This window comes from Gallus gallus, chromosome Z (genome assembly GCF_016699485.2).
Source record: "Gallus gallus isolate bGalGal1 chromosome Z, bGalGal1.mat.broiler.GRCg7b, whole genome shotgun sequence".
NCBI classification, from domain to species: Eukaryota; Metazoa; Chordata; class Aves; order Galliformes; family Phasianidae; genus Gallus; species Gallus gallus.
In genome coordinates this window covers 48,697,619-48,709,068 of record NC_052572.1, presented here as the reverse complement: position 1 = coordinate 48,709,068, position 11,450 = coordinate 48,697,619, and the positions used below count along the sequence as shown (strand labels likewise).

Below are 11,450 nucleotides of genomic sequence, written 5' to 3'. Positions count from 1 at the left end.
TGACTGGCGTGCCCTAGTGCTTACTATCCATTTCAGTGGGTTTCTCTTCATGCCAGTTTAATGGAATGCTGCAGACAACAGGGAGAGATGACTCCCTGGGCAAGCACAGGAAAGAGAGAGACAATATGTGATAAGCAATCAGTTTGGATCGCTGCAACTCTGAGGCTGTGGTTGAACTTCATCGCTGGCTGCAGTGACTCCAGTAGTGGGTGCCGATCCAGGCCAGGACGTTGGTGCAGCCGGGCACTGTGCCAGGGGTGGGGCAGGTAGCAGATCAGCCTGCCACTCCCTGCGCCCAGCCTGCAGCTCCCTGGGCCCGCTGCCTGCTGGGCCGTGCTGCCTGTGTGGGGCTGCATTCCTCATGTGGACACCTCAGCTTCGTGAGGCTGTGGGCCTTGCCTCTTTGGTTCAGATCTGGTTGGTGCCTTACTTTGTAAGTACTGAGTGAATGCCTCCAAAACGGTGGAAGCTGCACTATCCAGGATGTAACACAGTTGTTACGGTTACAGGGTAATCACAGTCTGCACTTCAGAGCAGGCTTTTACCACATCCGTGTTTGCTTCTTGTGCAACCTGTCGCAACTCGTTTAACCTCTCTGATCAATACCTTAGGAATCTGCAGTGTTTGTAGTAGTAATCACCTACATTTCACCAGTGTTGAGGGAATTAATGTTTGTTAAGCATGTAAAATTCCTTACATGAAAGGCACTAAATTAAAATATAAAAAATAAAAAATTCTGGTACGGTCAATTTTAAATGCCCAAATGGAATAATGTGATAATTCGTCTGATCTTTAGTATCTCATAGTCCGTATAAATTCACTCCACTTGACCTACAGATTGCCCAGGAGTTCCTCTCCTAAAATTATGTCTAGTCTCCGATTTAAAAAGTTTGAGGGATAGACAATCTGATCTCCCTGGACAGCTGGTGATACTATAAAGCTAGCTGCTACACTACTGGATCAAATTTGCTGAGCTGCAGCTTTCACCTCTTTTGATTTCACCTAGGCTTTGTCTGCTAGACAAAGCACTCTGTTATCATCTTGTATCTTCTCTTCTAGTTGATGCTTATGTTTCTCCCTGACTGAAATGTCTCTTTGATAAACTGGACCAACTTGAGTGACTCTAGGAGCTCACTAATAATCAGCCTTAAGAGTTTTTCTTTCATTCCCGTAGTTCCACAGTGAACATTTTCCAGATTTTCAGCCTTTTTGTGTATGTGTGTATGGATACCAGACCTGGATGCAAATGGATTCAGGCAGCCATATAAAGGCAACAGATCTTCTTTCTTCTCACAAATAAGTATTTCTTTGCCTACACCTCTGACTACTGCATTATCTCTATGAGTAAGGTTCGATCAAATAAATAGAGAGGCTTGTAAGCACTTGATTTTTCACCCTAAAGAGAGAATCAGTGACTTTTAAGCCTAAATGATCCATGTTTTCCTTTCTCTATGCCATTGCTTGTGCATGAATTCAGTGCAGCATGAATAAGCACTTTGCTATGTTTAGTCATATGTATTAAGATCAGACTCTTCATTCACAGGAGCTACGTGTGAAAATTTCTCTCCCTATCCTATGAATGCATTCTGAGTATTTAGGGAGACTGAAGTTATGAGTCAGTAGCCTTCATCTCTCTGTACCATGTTTTGTAGATATACTTGCTTTAGCACTTCTATGATCCCCAGGCTATCACTGCATCTCACTTGACTTTTTTCAGTGAACTTCTTTCCCCACATTTCTTTCCTCTGCTACTTTCTTGCATTTTACTTGCTCTTGGACTGACTAAAATAGTCCTTAACAATATTTGCTGTGTTCCTTTCAGACGTCTATCTTTATGCTCATCCAAACAGTGAGTAAACTGCTTTTCTGAGGTCTTTTTGTCCTAGATCATTGTGCTCTGATTTTTACCTGGAAATATATGTTTTCTGTTTCATAACCTAAGTTCCTAATTTTCTTTGTCCATTTTTAAAATAATAGTAGAGACATCAGTGACAAGAGAACCAGATGCTTGTTAGAGCTAGAAAGAAGCAATTGTATATATAGACACAGTAGATTTAAAATAACATACATACATACACACATCATCAAAATTCTTGTGTAGTCCCTAGTCATTTCAGTAGTGGAGCATTAAATGCCAGGTGTTGAATCTTCCCCTTCTCTTCAGAAGTTGTGCTATAATACTGCAGATCTAACCATGAACCTCTAGGTGGGAAGCAGGGAAATAAATCTCTCCTCCCACTGTAAGGGCAGAGCAAGTCAAAGACTGCCTCATGAGACTGAATGTATACGAGACTATGGGACCAGATGACTTGCATCCCAAGGTCCTAAAGGAGCTGGATGGTGTGGTTGCTGAGACATTCTCTGTCATATTTGAAAAGTCATGGCTGAGGGGCAAAGTCCCTGGGGACTAGAAAAATGGAAATGTCATTCCCACTTACAAAAAAGGAAGAAAGGAGGACCCAGAGAACTAGAGGTTGGTGAGCCTCACCTGTGCCTGGGAATATCATGGAACAGATCCTCCTAGAAGACATGTTGGGGCACACAAGGGATGACGAGGTGATCTGAGACAGCCAGCATGGCTTTACCAAGGGAAGGTCATGCCTGACTAATCTTGTGGCCTTCTATGATGGGGTGACGACACTGGTGGACAAAGGGAAGGCAACCAATGTCATCTACCTGGACTTCTGCAAGGTCTTTTACATGGTCCTCTACCACATCCTTATCACTAACTTGGAGAGGTACAGATTTGGGGGGTGGTGTATTCGGTGGATAAAGAACTGAACGGAAGGCCATAGACAGGATTCTGTTGAATGGCACTGTGTCTAGGTAGAGGCTGGTGATGCGTGGTGTCCCAGGAGGGTTGGTCTTGGCACCAGTGCTCTTCAGCATCTTCATCAGTGACATCAGTGACGAGCTCAAGTGCACCTTCAACAAGTTTTCTGATAACACCAAGCTGAGTGGTGCAGTTGACATGTTAGAAGGAAGGAATGCCATCCAGAGGGACAGTGACAAACTTGAAAGGTGGGACCATGTGAATTTAATGAGGTTCAACATAGCGAAGTGCAAGGTTTTGCACTTGGGTCAGACTAATCCCAGATATGTATAGAGACTGGGAGAAGAACTTGAGAATAACCCTGTGGGGGTCCTGGTGGCTGAAAAACTGAACATGAGCCAGTAGTGTGCTCTTGCAGCTCAGAAGGCTAGTAGTATCCTGGGTTCCATCAGAAAAGGGGTGGCCAGTGGGGACAGGGAGGTGATTGTCCCTCTGTGCACTGTCCTTGTGAGGTCCCTTCTGTTGTACTGCGTCCAGATCTGGGGCTCCCAGTACAGGAAAGATGTGAAGCTGTTGGGGAGGATCCAGAGGAGGGCCACGAAGATGATCAGAGGGCTGGAGCACCTCTCCTGCAAAGGCAAGCTGAAGAAGCTGGACTTGTTCAGCCTGGAGAAGAGAAGGCTGAGAGGAAACTTCGTTGCAGCCTTCCAGTATTTAGAAGAGGACTATAAAAAGGAGGGGAATCAACTTTTACTTAGGCAGATAGTGATAGGACAAGGGGGAATGGTTTTAAGCTCAAGGAGGAAAGGTATAGATTGAATGTCAGGGGGAAGTTGTTTACAGAGAGAGTAATGAGGTGCTGGAACAGGCTGCCCAGTGGGACTGTGGATGCTCTGTCCTTGGAGGTGTTCAAGACAAGGTTGGATGGGACCCTGGGCAACCTGATCTACTACCAGATCTGGAGGTTGGCAGCCCTGCTTGTGGCATGGGGATTGAAACTTGATGGTCCTTGGGGTGCCTTCCAACCCAAGCCATTCTATGATTCTATGATCTTTATAGGTCCTTTCCAGTTTGTAATCTGAGCCTATGATTCAAGCACCTTCTCTTCCAAGCTCAAAATAAGTGTATCCATAAGAATAAGAACCTGAGCAAAAGTGCCAAGAGACCCACACAGATGAGCAATGATCTCATGGAAAAAGCCAAATGGAAGAAAAGAAGTCTTCAGAATGTGGGAAAAGGGTCTGGCCACTTGGGAGGAATAAACAAATGTTGCAGAGCATGCAGGGAAGCAACAAGAAAGGCTAAGGCCCACATGGAATTAAATCTTGTGATCAAGATCAAGAAGATCAAGAATAACAAGAAGGGCTTCTTTAAGTGTATCAGTGGGAAAAGAAAGACTAGGGAAAATGTGAGCCTACTGCTGAATGAGGTGGATGCCCTGATAATAGAGGACACTGAGAAGTTACTGGAGTTACTGAACACCTTCTTTGTTTCAGTCTTTACCCTTAAGACTACACCTTGTGAATCCCAGACCTTGGAGCTAAGGGAGAGAATCTGGGGAAAGGAAGTTTTCACCACGGTTGAGAAGAATGTGGTCAGAGGTCATCTAGACTATCTCAGGGCACACAAATCCATAGGCCCCAACAGGATGAGTGCATGAGTGCAGAGGGAGCTAGCAGAAGTGATTAGACTACTCTATAACATCCTTGAAAGATTAGGGAGAATGGGAAAGGTGCCTGAAGATTTGAGGATGGCCAGTGTCACTCCAATCTTCAAAAAGAACGAGAATGAGCTTGGAAACTACAGGCCAGTCAGCTTCACCTCCCTCCCTGGGGAGGTGGTGTAATGACTTAATCTGGATGTCATCTCCAAGTAAGTGGAAAAGAAAAGGTTATCAGGAGTAGTAAATGTGGATTCATCAAGGGAAAATCATGCTTGACTTATCTATGATATCACAACTGGCTGAGTAGATGAGGGGAAAGCAGTGGATGTTGTCTACCTTGTCTTCAGCGAGGCTTTTGATGCAATCTTTCATAACATCCTGACGGAGTGGACAGTGAGGTGGATTGGAAACTGGCTGACTGGTAGAGCTTGGAGTGTTGTCATCATCAGCACAGAGTCTAGCTGGAGGCCTGTAGCTAGCAGTGTTCCCCAGGTGTCAGTACTGGATAGTCTTATCCAGCATCTCCACCAATGACCTGGATGAAGGGATTGAGTGCACCCTCAGCAAGTTTGGTGATGATGCAAAGCTGGGAGGATTGACTGACACACCAGAAGGCGGTGCTGCCATTCAGTGAGATCTGGACAGGCTGGAGAGCTGGGCAGAGAGGAAATTCATGCTGTTCAGTAAGGGCAAGTGTGGAGTCCAGCATCTGGGGAGGAATAACCACATACGTTAGTATAGATTAGGGGCTGACCTGCTGGAAGGGTGATCTACAGAGAAGGACCTAGATATCCTGGTGGACAACAGGTTAACCATGAGCCAGAAGTGTGCCCTTATGGCCAAGAGTATGGCCATCAGGATGAGGATGATGATCCTCCCCCTCTTCTCTGCCCTGCTGAGACCACATCTGGAGTACTGTGTACAGTCCTGGATTTCTCAGCTTGGAAAAAACAGGAAACTTCTAGAGAGAGTCCATGGAGGGCCACAAAGATGATGAGGGGCCTGGAGCATCTCCCTTACGAGGAGAGTCTGAAAGACCTGGAACTGTTCAGCCTGGAGAAGAGAAGACTGAGAGGAGATTTTAGCAATGGTTATAAATATCTAAAGGGCAGGTGTCAAGAAGATGGGACCAGCATCAGAACAAGCGTCAGTGGGCACAAACTGGAACACAGAAAGTTCCATACAAACGTGAGGGAAAACCTCTTTACTTTGAGGGTGACAGAGCAGTATCTTCCAACCCCTACAATTCTGTGATTCTGTGAAAATCATCAAAATTAATTATGATTCTGACTTACTGGTCCAGGTTGGGGTCAGAGTCCCACGCTCTTTGACCAACTGTCCTGGTTTTGGCTAGAGTAGAGTCAGTTTTCTTCCTAGTAGCTAGTATGGTGCGGTGTTTTGGATTTAGGGTGAAAATAATGTTGACAGCACATTGATTTTTCAGTTGTTGTGACTTTTGAACTTATCGTGCTGCCCTGCCAGTGAGTAGCTGGGAGTTAACAAGGAGCTAGAAGGGGATAGAAGTGCAACAGCAGATTTAAACTGGCCGTAGGGATGTCCCATACCATGTTGTCTCATGCTGAATAACAGAAGTGCTAGAGTTGGTTGGGGACTGCCATTGCTTATGATCTGGCTGGGCATTAGTTGGTGGGTAATGAGTAACTGTGTTGTGCATTACTTTTCAAAGATTGTTACTATTTGTTTTCATTTCGCTTTCATTTCTCATTATTCTGCCCTTATCTCAAGCAATGATTTCTTACACTTTTAACTTTCTAGATTCTCTCCGCAGTCCTACTTGTGGCAAGGTGGCTGAACAGCTGTGTGGTGTTTAGCTGCCTGCTGGGTGGAACACTAGTTTCTTTTAGACACTCTACACAAGGATGATTTTCATGTGTTAATATCAAATTTTCTTATTTTCGGACATTTGCTGTTACATGGGATTTTGATTAAATAGGGTGACATAAAAGTATACTGAAATCAACAAATAAGGATAATTTAGCAATTGCAATATGCAGTTGAATCACAATACAAGCACAATCCCCTTGACCAGTCTCTACATCCTCACCATCATTGTGCTGAACATCCCAAGTCACAGGGCAGGAATATGTAGGTTGAAGTCAGATCAGGCTAATCTTTCTCTGAAAATTTCATTTTGTTTGTTGCTCAGTCTTTATACTCTCTTGTTCTGCATGTGCACACATCTTTTGTGCTAGTCTGGTTGGCTCAGGAGGACATTTACATCTTTATGATTAACTCAAGGAAGGCTATTTGCACAACCAGTTGATCCATTCATCTGATAAAAGCATTCGATCTAAAACAAAGGTCTCTTTTATGCTGGGTTAAATTCAGTGTGCTTTACAACAAGTGTGGTCTCTCCCTATGTTCTTCGATGAGTTTTATGAGTACGCTCCCTGTGGTACTCTCCCCTAAGCCTTCTTCCACTGTGGGGGTTTGCTAATCAATAATGGCTGACAAGGCCTGACCCTTGGTTATTCTGCAGTTATTTCCATAGAGAGTGAAGAACAATTATGCTAAGATACACACACTTTAGCTAATGCACTAGTGAGGTCATCAGGAAAAAAAAGCAGTAGTGGTGGAACAGGCTGTTACATGCATCTCACACCATTCTGAGAAACATAGCATAATAAAAATACAGTTTAGATGTATGGATCATACAGTATGTTTAAGTATATATATGTGTATGTATGAGTACTGTACAGATGTATTTAGTACTTGTAGCAGTGAAGTTGGAGTGCTTTTTCACCCAGGATTTTTATGTTTATTTTGCCCTGATGCTTTTTTTTCCTTTGTCTCCGGTGACATTCTCATGACAGATATCTAGACATGACAAACCTCTCGTCTGACCTGGTGCAGCTTTTCTTACATTCTTAATGTAATAGGAACATCACCAAACCTACTAACTGGTGTCAGTCAAACTTGAGAAATATTTTAATCCAAAAATCTTTTGAAAGAAATACATTGCTTAAATGGATTATGGCCCTTTTTCTTTTCTTTTCTTTTTTTTTTAATTACCTTAAATAGCAGAGATGAACAAACCAAGACTGATATGCTTAAAACCCAGCTAAGGTTTATTTTTTTTAACTCCCTTCAGAAACAGATCTCAAAGTAAATACCAGTCTAAGACCACAGTATTCCTCTGGGAAGTACTCATGATCTGGAATTATTCTAATAGCTTTACAAATGCATGAATAGGCTAAATGAATTATTCCACTCAACTCTGATAATACTGTTACTGCATTTGACTTGAAGACCTGAGCATACTACATAAAAGTAATGCCTCAGGGAATTAAAGACACTAAAGACACTAACAGACCTAGGTACTGTTGCTACCACAGCAAGGCTATAAGCTTCTTACTTCAACTTTAGTATGTCAGTATGTATATTTATGTATCTACATATAAGTGAATGTATGTTAAAAAGCTGTATACTTGGGTGCAGAGTAAGTCAAAAATTAATGTAGGAAAGCAAGAATCCTCACAAATGAGAACTGATCCTTCCTTTTCATTTCTGTTTACTGCCCTCCTCCTATACTGTAGGTTCCCTTCTGTTCCCAAATGTACGTACCAGACACGGGGAGTTAGGTGGTATTTGTTGGATGAAAAGTGAAGGCACCATTCTTGTGATGTCTTTCCTGCTTCCACCATGTTTTAGATGTAGTACAGTCTGAGAGAGAGGAGGAGGAGCCAGGTGCCTTATCACTCCTGCTCTTTCTCACACCTGTGCCTGTATTTCTAAGGACTAATTCTAAGCTGAAACTTTCATTCTGAAGTGTCCTGCCAATTTCTTAAGAGGTGGAGCACACACCAGAAACTCATGGTGTTAATCAAGCCCAAAACACAGTGAAAAATAGTTTATCTGAAATTATAGGGCCAAGCTAGTAATTTCAAGTTTCTTCCAAATGAATGAGCTGTGCTTGAAAACTAATTGTTCAGCACATTGTAATTCACTATCTGAGGGAAAAATCAAAAGAAGATGAGCAAATGTTCAGTCTGCATCATAACTAACATTTTATGAACAATTACATGCATTTCATTAATACTCGACTGCATTTGCAAAGTAGGGCAAACTGGCATATATAAAATAAGGTCTGGTATACCACCCATAGCTGACAGATAGGGATGCAAGTAGGCAGGACACATCCAGTATAAATGAGGATTACTGATCATACCTTCAAATGATTCCATGCTGACCATAGTTGACTGTTAAGTCTTCTCCCAAATTGATTGATCCAGAATTCTGCAGCCAGAAGTACAATTTCTTAAAATGCACCGTGATCGTTTGAGTGCTTGATTTGTCTTCTGGATATGAAACTCATTCTCACCAAAGAAGATTAAGGTATAAAAGCAATGTAGGCATTACTTAGTAGCTTTCTGAATTAAGTCCTTCACCTGGAAAAAAAAAAAAAAAAAAAAGGCAATTGAAAAGTGCCGTAATTTAGTCTTTAATTTTGTAAGGTGCCATTTTTTTTCTCATGGCTGCCTAAAATTTGCTTGTTTTCCTATTTCTATCCATTTTTGTCTAACTATCTGCTTCTTGGAAATCTCTTAACAGAAACACAATGTGTTCTGCATTCTGAGTGACAGCTCTAGATTAGGAGGTCAGCAACATTATAAAGAGGTCATTGGCGACTCCTCTGACAAATGGATTGCTTTGAGTTTTAAGAGTTTCTTTATATTTCTAGCAGAATGACTGGGTTCTACATAAGATAAACCTTTCTAATAAATCCTGAGGAGACAAAAGAATGAAGTGGAACGGTGGAGTAAATGGAATAAAATGGAACAATCCCAACCTTCATGGCGTGTTGCCACTGCATTCCCAAATGGCTGCTAAATGAAACAAGGAGAGAATGAGTGATCATCATGGAGCAATACGAACTGCTAGAGAGAAGGAATTAAAGGCAAAACATTCTGAGGCTGTAAGGGAAATCAAATCAAAAAGGCCAAATTCATATCACATCACCACTAGCTGCTAAGGCTTTAGCAGATTATTGGGTATGACAGATAGCTTTGAGAACAGGCAAACCACTTTTATTCATTTTTTAAGGTCTGTTGCCTGATTGCCTGCTGTGCCAGCTAGGTAATGGAGATTACTTCATGCCCAAGTGGGAATGAATAGGCTACTGTGCACAAGACCATTGAGAAGAATATTTTGGTTATCTTCAGCTCAGAGGAGAGTGTCTGCTGGCAATTCAAAGAAGTCATTGGCATTCTGTGAACATGGCAATAAATAAGAATATAGGTAGTTTGGGTAACTTTAGAAGTAATTAATAGATTTAATTTATCCATAGAAATTTCACATTTAACTCTTTTCCACATGTAGCCAGTCTCTGCTGCCTTGAGGTTAAAAAAAAATCTAACTACCTTTTCTTAGAGATAACTGTGAGTACTGAGGCCAAGATCATTTAGTGTTCTTCACCATCTTCCTTTGTTAAGTCCCAACTCCACAAATATCATAGCTATAGTCTGTCACAGAACAGCAGCACAAAACACCTTAATATGTGTTTGTATTAGTACAGGTTAGATAGTAATGACCCTGTTAGAGTAAAGCACTAATATGTTCATTTGTCCCTGCTATTGTGTTGCACTAGATCGGGAATTCATCCTGGACAGTGAAAAATGCTTGAGAAGCAAGGCTTGACTAAAATTGTGATGAAAACCAATTTAGCTCTAATCTGGCAGCTGTAAATTTAACTGTGATGGCAGAATATATATAATTGGGAACTGGACATGCAGGCAGGCAGGATAGAAATAGCAAAAGAAGTAGCAAGCTTTTGCTGAAGTTTTCTAACTGTGATGGATGTTTCTAAAACTGGAAGAAATTGGTATTAATGAAGATTGTCCAATTATTTTTATAAATGAGTTTTATCTGTCAGAGACAATAACTAGGACAAAAAAAAAAAAATTAAAAAAAATCAGATGAGGTAGTCTTATCATGTAAAATTCAAACAAAACTAACGAGGCTAGCAAAGGTATTTTCCAAGCCAGAAGATGGTAGCATTAAGTCAATATGTTATATTTTTGACTTTCAGATGAAACTGCCTGATGATCAATAAGGACACTTCATGTGTGTGTAAAAGGAGAAGACTGGCATGAACCCTGCAGAACTCGCTCGGCAACAGGTCATTAACAATTCTAAGAAGTATATAAAGTAAACCATAACAAAAGAAAGAAGCCTTGGGATTTATCTGAGATTTCCTCCATTAAGGAATTTGGCCGTATGGACTTTGCTTATGCTACTGCACAAGTGAGAAACTCAGTCCAGAGCTCCAGGCACTGCTATATTAAATATTGATGGGAATTCACTGTATAGTAGATTTTTCCTTCCAAGGAACTGATAAATAGTTAATGAGGAGTTAGGCAGCTGAGTCCATCCTGAATGGGTAATTCCTTCAGTAACAACAGTTTGTTTGCCCCTTGAGGCTTCATTCTTTTTTCCCTTTCACAGAACAAAATATAATATAACTTAGGTTTATTATTTTGTAACCTAAATATATATGTGTATTGATTGCTGGGTTCTAAATTATCTGAACACCTTTGGAAATCTTTCTGTGCTCATAAATAAACAATGAACAAGTAGCTAGTCAGCATCTGTCTGATGAATTGCAGTGTTTGAAGCATCACAGTCAATGTTGTCTAGTCAATAACAGACAGCAGCAAAAAAGATACCAGCCTACCAAGCACAAAATGAGCCTCTCTCTAACTTTTATTTCTTTCTTCCTAGCCACACATTCTGTCATCCACTCTAAGATTTTCTAAACCTATGTTGCTCCAGTGATAAGAGTCTTGCTGCAGTGAGCCAGTCATTTGCCTACCAAGTGCTTATTGGCTATCACCTGACTGCTTTTTTGTTATTAAAAAAAGAAAGATGCCTTCTTCCCTGAGGATTTTGTTTTTAGAGAAGGTGGCAGCTGGAGCTGCTAACCCTTTATGTATCTACAGAGAACTGCAGAGGCAGGAATTGCTTCCTCCACTGCACAATATTAGTATGTCTCAG

General features: G+C 41.5%; 1 long non-coding RNA gene across 2 annotated transcripts in view; it reads left to right on the top strand.

Annotated features, from left to right (window-relative positions):
- Positions 1-338: 338 nt before the first annotated feature.
- Positions 339-11,450, top strand: part of LOC121108476 — a 36,360-nt gene continuing 25,248 nt past the window's right edge. For both annotated transcript variants that reach the window (XR_005843008.2, XR_005843007.2), the window contains exons 1-2: positions 339-433; positions 10,486-10,575. This is a non-coding gene — a long non-coding RNA (uncharacterized LOC121108476). The remainder of the gene's footprint in view (positions 434-10,485; positions 10,576-11,450) is intronic.